A 7,928-nucleotide genomic window follows, 5' to 3' on the forward strand; every position below is an offset into this window, starting at 1 on the left:
TCAGGGCTTGTATACTCTCAAAATGTTTTTCTATGTTCTAGTAGTCATATTTGAATGCTTTCAAATACCTGCTTGCTTGCTTGTTAAATATGCTTCTTTATTGAGTTTGTGAGACTAAACATGGGGAGTGTATGCCTTGTGATCCTTGGAGGAAAGATGGGATACAAATGTAATAAATAATCTCAGGAGAGAGGCTACATCAGTGCTCTGTCCTTCCTTTCTGCAGGGTGCTCTTTTTATCCACTCATGAATGATCCTCTAGTGGACAATTAACATCTTCCAGTTTCAAAGGAGGGTTGAGATATGGATAATTTTCATACCTGTCAACTGGGACATCCTGTTTTCCCCCACAAGAGCATGGCGGCCATTTTGGGCTCCTTGCTCTCGTGTGATTTCAGGCCAAGATCTTGCCCTAAAAAAAAGTGGGGTTTTGGGGTCCTCTCTCTCACTTGACTCACTTAAGTTCACTGATTTCCACTGGGTCCACTCTGAGTATGCCATAGCTGGATAGAACCTTGTGAGTTTACTTTTAACATGAATTTGCCTGCCTAAAGAAGACTGCGTGTAGAAATCACATTCACTTGGGACAGTATTTCGAGTTTCAAATGCTGGGTGGCCTGATATTTCATAGTCTGAGACATATCCACGCTTCCTCTCTGCTGATCTCTGGCTGGTTTATGGAGCAGATCCTTTTTTGCGTTAGAGCATTGACATATTCTCAAATAATCCCATATTGTCTTGGCAGTAAACTTTGCTGCCTTGTGCAATCTTCTCCTGTAATGCATCTTCACACAATGGCCCTAAACAGATGGTTGTGACGTACCTTCCCCACCCCCATTAAGACATAAATGGAGTGGAGATACTCAATTACTTGATCGTAGGTAGACTGTTGTGGGTCACAGATGAATGGCTCTTTCATTTTGTACTCGTACTTACACCACCCACCTTTTGTCTTTGAGAAAAACCACATTTATATGCCAGTATTGTACTCTTTTATTTTCAAAAGACAAAGCTCCATCTGAGTTTAATAGGATGTCTCATTACCACATCCTGATTGGTTGCTCATCATGCACTCTGAAAAAGAGCCTTTGTTCGCCTTTGCATCTTTGTGTATCCTTTATTTTTATTTTTTTAAAAAGTTGCTAATGTGCATATCAAGAGGAGGCCAGCAGAGGGTGTGCACATCTTCATGTCCTCCTCTGCATTCATGTTGCAATTAGTTTAATAAGACTAAGAGCCTTTTAAAAAAATAAAAAATTCTTAACTGCCTCTATTGCTTTTCCTTCTTTTCAGACGAATTAGGTTGCTATTTGTAAGGCTAGGGTAAGATCAGTGCCCTATTAAAGTACATGCCAAACCTTATGCTGGAGGCCAACACTGCTGTCACTCATGCTGTTTTGTACATTCTCTTCTTTGCCTGTGGCAACTCAGACTAGGTTGGCCAATTGCACATTGCCAGAAAGAGAGGGAGAGGGAACGCAGCACCCCAAAAGAGGACACATACTCACAAAAGATTTGCAGATGCTAATATAATTGTATACAGTGGTACCTGGGTTCCCAAACTTAATCCGTTCTGGAAGTCTGTTCCAAAACCAAAGCATTCCAAAACCAAGGTGCGCTTTCCCATAGAAAGTACAGTGGTACCTCGGGTTACAGATACTTCAGGTTACAGACGCTTCAGGTTACAGACCCCATTAACCCAGAAATAGTACCTCGGGTTAATAACTTTGCTTCAGCATGAGAACAGAAATCGTGTTCCAGCTGCGCGGCGGCAGCAGGAGGCCCCATTAGCTAAAGTGGCAGCTCAGGTTAAGAACAGTTTCAGGTTAAGAACGGACCTCCAGAATGAATTAGGTTCTTAACCCAAGGTATCACTGTAATGCAAAATGGATTAATCTGTTCCAGACCTTTAAAAACTCTCATGCTAGCTCTGTTCTAGTTCTAATCTGCCACAAGTTTCATAGAGTAGTGCCTATTTTCCATTTCTAGTTAGATGGGAGCAACATGGGTTTTCATTTTTATTAATTCTTGCTTAGTCCTGTTCTTGCTTAGAAGAAAAATTGAAGATAATAATACCAATATTGCCATTCTTATGTATTTATAATTTTATATTTACAGTGCCGGTTCTTGTGCTTGGGATTCTGCAGTTGTGGGACCCAGTTCTAAGAAAACATTTATTGCCTGTTTGAAAGGAAGGAGTACCCAATTCAGAGGTGAGCTACCCCCACCCTATTAATGCAGGAAATCTTAGCCTTAGATTTTTTGTGTGTAGCCCTCAGATTGGACTCTAATGTGTAGAACACTCATGCTCAGTTCTTTGAGTACAAGGCAGCCAAAAAAGAACCCAAGAGTAGCTTAATTTATCATTAGGGACCAAATCATTCCAAGTCCAGAGAAATTTGAATAAAAGGAAATGTGGTTCTTGATTATACATAATCTAGAACCTAGAAAACTATGTTCTCCTGTACTGCATGTGCTCAATATCTCTAGAAACTGTATGTGAAACAAGGAAAGTTGTGTGTGTTTACTGGTAAGTGTCTGAGCCAGTAAAAAAGCACAGACATTGTAAAGACAAATGAGACTTCCTCAGTTTTTCTATTTCTAGAAGTTTATAACTTCTTTTAATAAAAGCCGGTAGTATGTATGTATGTATGTATGTATGTATGTATGTGTTTGTTTGTTGAATCTGCCATGTGATCAGCAAACATTATTACAGTGGTACCTCGGGTTACATACGCTTCAGGTTACAGACTCCGCTAACCCAGAAATATTACCTCGGGTTAAGAACTTTGCTTCAGGATGAGAACAGAAATCGTGCTCCGACGGCACAGCAGCAGCAGGAGGCCCCATTAGCTAAAGTGGTGCTACAGGTTAAGAACAGTTTCAGGTTAAGAACGGACCTCCAGAACGAATTTAGTACTTAACCCGAGGTACCACTGTACAGTATTATTTTTGGTTAAAAGATGTATACTCCTTTAGTATCTTCCATAGGAATGCAATTTTTTAAAGAATGTCAGCTAATTGAAGTGTACAGTATATCCCACCTGCCAGATTGGACTGACAAAAGCTTATTATAATATAAAATATCTACCCGTACAGTAATATCACCTAATTTGGGGTGGAACACAGCTGCTGCTTGACACTCCCATGTCAGTCAACAGCAGTTAATGGCAGCATGTGAAGGAAGAACTCATATGCTGAATGGATCTTTCAGCAGGCATTTCAAGAAGCATTAAGCAAGGAGAATTGCAGTGGTAAATTTTGATTGGTTAATCAGTGTGGAGAGACCCCATCCTGCTGTTACAGAAGTGCCCCAAGACCTTTAACAGCCTGTGTTATCCTGCATCAGTGTTCATCTCATAGAAATATCAAAAGGCAATGTTGTTGGTCATATAAAACAAATCAGAAAATCTGTTGGGAAGATGGTGAGTGTTTTGAAAGGAATACTTATAGAATGTGACCCAGCCACGAAGCAGTTTCTGCTGTACTTAGATGAGTCAAATACCCTAAGGGAAAAGTTCAGCATACAAGACTTCGTGTTAGCTGAGATGGTTTACTTCCTGCAGGAGAGAATGGGAGAGTTAATGGACCAGACCTCTTTCCCTATTACACAAAAATAGAAAATGAGACTGAAATTGTCTGTGTCGAACTGCAATCAATAATGTCTAAAAAAAGAAAATCAAGAATTTTGAATCTGCCTTTCATAAACTTCTGATCCATCAAGACAAACAAAATCTAGCAGCTATCTATGGTGGCTCACTAGGATGCAGTTAACCCGTCTTTTTTCAGTTCCAGGAAAAACAGGAGTTATCAAAAGGTACAGTATTTTTATTTTATTTTACAGTGGTACCTCAGGTTAAGAACTTAATTTGTTCTGGAGGTCCTTAACCTGAAACTGTTCTTAACCTGAGGTACCACTTTAGTTATGGGGGCTCCCACTGCTGTGTGATTTCTGTTCTCATCTTGAAGTAAAGTTCTTAACCTGAGGTACTATTTCTGAGTTAGCGGAGTCTGTAACCTGAAGCATCTATAACCTGAAGCATCTGTAACCCGAGGTACCACTGTATTTGTTTAGTGATTTCTCTCCCACTCATGTAGTGCCAGTGGGCAGCTTACGAAAATTTTAAACCATGATGTAATAAAATCCAATAGCCCATCTTGTCCAACATCCTACTGTCATAGCAAGCAGCACCTGAGTTCAACAGTGCTCTCCCTTCTTGCAATTCCAAGTAGCTGGTATTTAGAGGCCTTCTGCCTCCAGCAGTAGAGGTAGAACATAGCATTGTGGCTAGAAGTCATTGATAGCCTTAGCTTCTATAAATTTGTTTAATCCTTTTTTATTTTATACCATAAAATTACAAAAGAAAATACATATACACAGTGGTATCTCGGGTTAAGTACTTAATTCGTTCTGGATATCTGTTCTTAACCTGAAACTGTTCTTAACCTGAAGCACCACTTTAGCTAATGGTGCCTCCCGCTGCCACCGCGCCACCGGAGCACGATTTCTGTTATCATCCTGAAGCAAAGTTCTTAACCCGAGGTACTATTTCTGGGTTAGCGGAGTCTGTAACCTGAAGTGTATGTAACCTGAAGCGTATGTAACCCGAGGTACCACTGTATATTAAATTAGGGCTGCCGTATTTCAAAAAGTGAAAATCTGGGTTGCCATACTTCCGGATTTTCACGGACATTTCAGCAATTTTCACCCAGACTCTGTTTCCGAGGGCTGAATCCTGGCTATGTCTGGGAAATTCAAGACGCATGGCAGCCCTATGTTAAATACATCTAGGGAGAAATTCCACATCACGCTATTCTGATTGCTTCGTCGGTGCAAGCATTTCTGCTTGTCAGATGGAACAATCTTCCCCTGTCCTCCCCCATATGCTGCTCTGGAGGTTTTCCTGACCTCCCAGAGCTGATTTTGGGGGGTGGGCAGGTGGCACGTATGTAGAGGAGAGCGTGTGGATGCTCCATTGTGTTAGTGGGAATCATTGCGCTGGTTCCCACCGGCACAACTATTTAGTTGAATTTGGCGCATCAGATTGTATCCAATGCTAGTCCTACTCAGAAGAGACCATTGAAATTAATGTATATGACTGTTGTGATTTTCCTCTTAGTTCAATACTTAAAATAGATAATCTCTGCCCATTTCTTTATTGCTATTAATGTGTAAGGTTCCGGGACCTACTTTTTATGATTGTAAGTTGTTTTGTTTTAATATTGTGTTCTAATGCTATAACATGCCGTGGGACCTTAGGGTGAAGTGTGGATAATAAACAAACAATAACTTGGTTTCATTGGTTTTAAAGGAGTTTACCTTGAGCACCAAATACAACCCATAATCTAATCAGATAATATGAGATGTGCATAAATATACCACTCTCTACAATCATAGTTCTGATCTGTTTTTCATAGTTATTTATTGCTGCAGCATATCTGTTCAAATGTTCCACTTCCATTGTTCCTATCTGAATAAGCAAAGTAAACTGCAAACCATCCCCTGCATGATCTTAGTTTACTTTATTTCTTATCTTCTGTAATGTAACATGCATGTTACTTTCACACTGCTAATCATCGCCCAAGTTATATTTTCCATTGACTTTCTTGACTGTCTGGCTTTCTGCTCCCCCTCCACCCTCAGAAAGTTGTGCAACCAAAATAATAACAGCTGCCAATAAATTACAATACATATTAGTTCTACTTTCTGTTCAAATCCAAGCTCTTTAACATTAACTAATTCTACTTTTATTTCTATATTAGTCATCTCGCATCTTTTAAAAAATATGTTACCAGTACAAATGACTACTGCAGCATTGCAACACTAGGATTTTCCTCAATGCTCACAGTATCAATAAGCAAGCACCTTTAAAGTAGTTCTCACTCAGATTAATAATGCACTGATGACACCTGCTTTCCAAATATATTTCCACATACTTCTTGGAAGATTTTTCTTGAGAATCTGCATTACACTCAACAGTAATAATCTTACTGAAAAGAAAATTCCATGATTAATTTTAAATATTTTTCTATAACTTATCCCTACTGACTCTGCTGCTCTCTGTTTTAAAGACTGTTCCTCTTCTCAGTATTTGCTTGTTTGATTTCTGTAGTGTTCTTTCAGTTCAGTACGTAAAATGGATAATCTCTGTTCATTTTTTATTTCTATTAATTTTCCAAAAGTAAATTAAATTAGTTTTGATTAATGCTGTAGTCTTCTCAAGTTATACAGCTCCCAGTGATCAACAAATGTACTTCCCATCTCCTGCAACTTATAAGATTCCCATGGATATATTTTAGCTTCTCTTCCAATTTATTCCAATTAGGGCTGTGCCTTAGAGGTTCATAAACTGCTATCCGCTCCTTTATACTACACTATCCTGCTGCCAGGCAGGAGATTTTATTTATTCCAAACATGCAGATTTACTTTTACTATAACATTACTGTACAATTATATTTTCAGCTCTTTTTCTCTTGCCCAGGGTAAATAGTTCAGGGGCATTTTAATAGTCTGCTGTTCAAAAGATAATAGTGGTGTTAATTATCTTGTCTGATGCACTCTAGTAAGTCTAATAATTGAGCTGCATAGTAATATAACTATTAAGTTGCAGAAAAACTAATTGACTCTGCTTATTTTAAAATTGTTTTTCTCCCCTTGAATCATTTGCCATTTTCCATTTTACAAAAATCCATAACCTTTTGCCATTTTCTCACCTTACATTCCTGCATTATCATTCAAAAATGTGGAATAAAAGCAGAGGTCTGGAGATTATATGCATTTTCATTCAATAAATCTTTGCAAACCAATATATCTTCCTTCCTTCTGTGTTTCTAGACCTTCCTGAATGTTATTAATCATGGGATTATAATGCATCCCTCCCAATTTATCTCATTCAGAAAAGACACCCAGATGTCTAATCAGTTGTGTTTTCCACTTGTCAATAAACATTGTTTGTATCTCCTCTCAATGATATGGTGTGACAATTCCCAAAGGAAACACTCAGGGTGTGAAGTTCCACTGGTGCAACAGAATTTTTGTTTCCTTTCCTTCCACTGAGTGCCCCCCAAACTTTGCTCTGGAGGGGCCCCCACAACTGTCTGAAGGTGATTTTTTAAGATGCATGAGCATGTGGGTGTAGCTGGGACAAGAGCAACAGCAGCAGATCTGTTATGCACATGGAAGTCCTGATGCACAAGCAGAGCTTCAGTGTTGAATACAGTCCAATGTTGGATACAGAGACATGAGCAAGTAGAAGATTTTTGTGAAGAATGGAAACTTAAAAATTAGCAAGAAAATATCTTTTACACAATATTGCACAGGGTCCGGAGCTTAAAACTGTAGCTTTATTTACTGTGGCAAATGCACGCATATATTATTTGTTGAAAACCTTATGATTGCCTTACCTGCTTCAGTGCTTTTTCCCCACCTATTTCATTCTGCTTTGTGAGGAACTGAGAAAGTATGGCAAGATCATGTAATGAGCCCTGGCTACATAAGCCTACTTAATTATCAAGTAATATTATGCAACTTCTGAACTGGTTTTTTGTCCTTATCAGTACACAAATGTGTGGCTTGCCATAACAGCTCCGATGCTTGAAGATCTTGGCAGCCTGCTCATTCTCTTAGTCACATCTTCCTGCAAATAGTACTATTATTTGCCTGGGAAAAAAACATATGTTCTTGTAATACATGTTGTGATAAGTCTGCTATTCCCCTACTCCCAGATTATTCAGCTTGGGTTTAAAAACACCCTTCAAACCGTTCTTCACAAAGACAACATTAAGAACTTTTAAATGGTATCACAAGATGTAATCAAATGATGATCAGCTGGCTTTTGTGGAAGTAAGACTACTTCTTTACTAGCTATTTTTTTCTAGATTGGATATAATTTATTCTTTGTTATCACAAAGATTTCAGGCACTGTGTC

General features: G+C 38.8%; 1 pseudogene across 1 annotated transcript; it reads left to right on the forward strand.

Annotated features, from left to right (window-relative positions):
* Positions 1–3,222: 3,222 nt before the first annotated feature.
* LOC309344196 (general transcription factor IIH subunit 5 pseudogene) lies at positions 3,223–3,724 on the forward strand (annotated as a pseudogene). The gene has a single exon. The product of its transcript is annotated as a general transcription factor IIH subunit 5 pseudogene (transcript).
* The last annotated feature ends 4,204 nt before the right edge of the window (positions 3,725–7,928 follow it).

Source organism: Podarcis erhardii (genome assembly GCF_964252035.2).
Source record: "Podarcis erhardii genome assembly, chromosome: 6".
Taxonomy (NCBI): domain Eukaryota; kingdom Metazoa; phylum Chordata; class Lepidosauria; order Squamata; family Lacertidae; genus Podarcis; species Podarcis erhardii.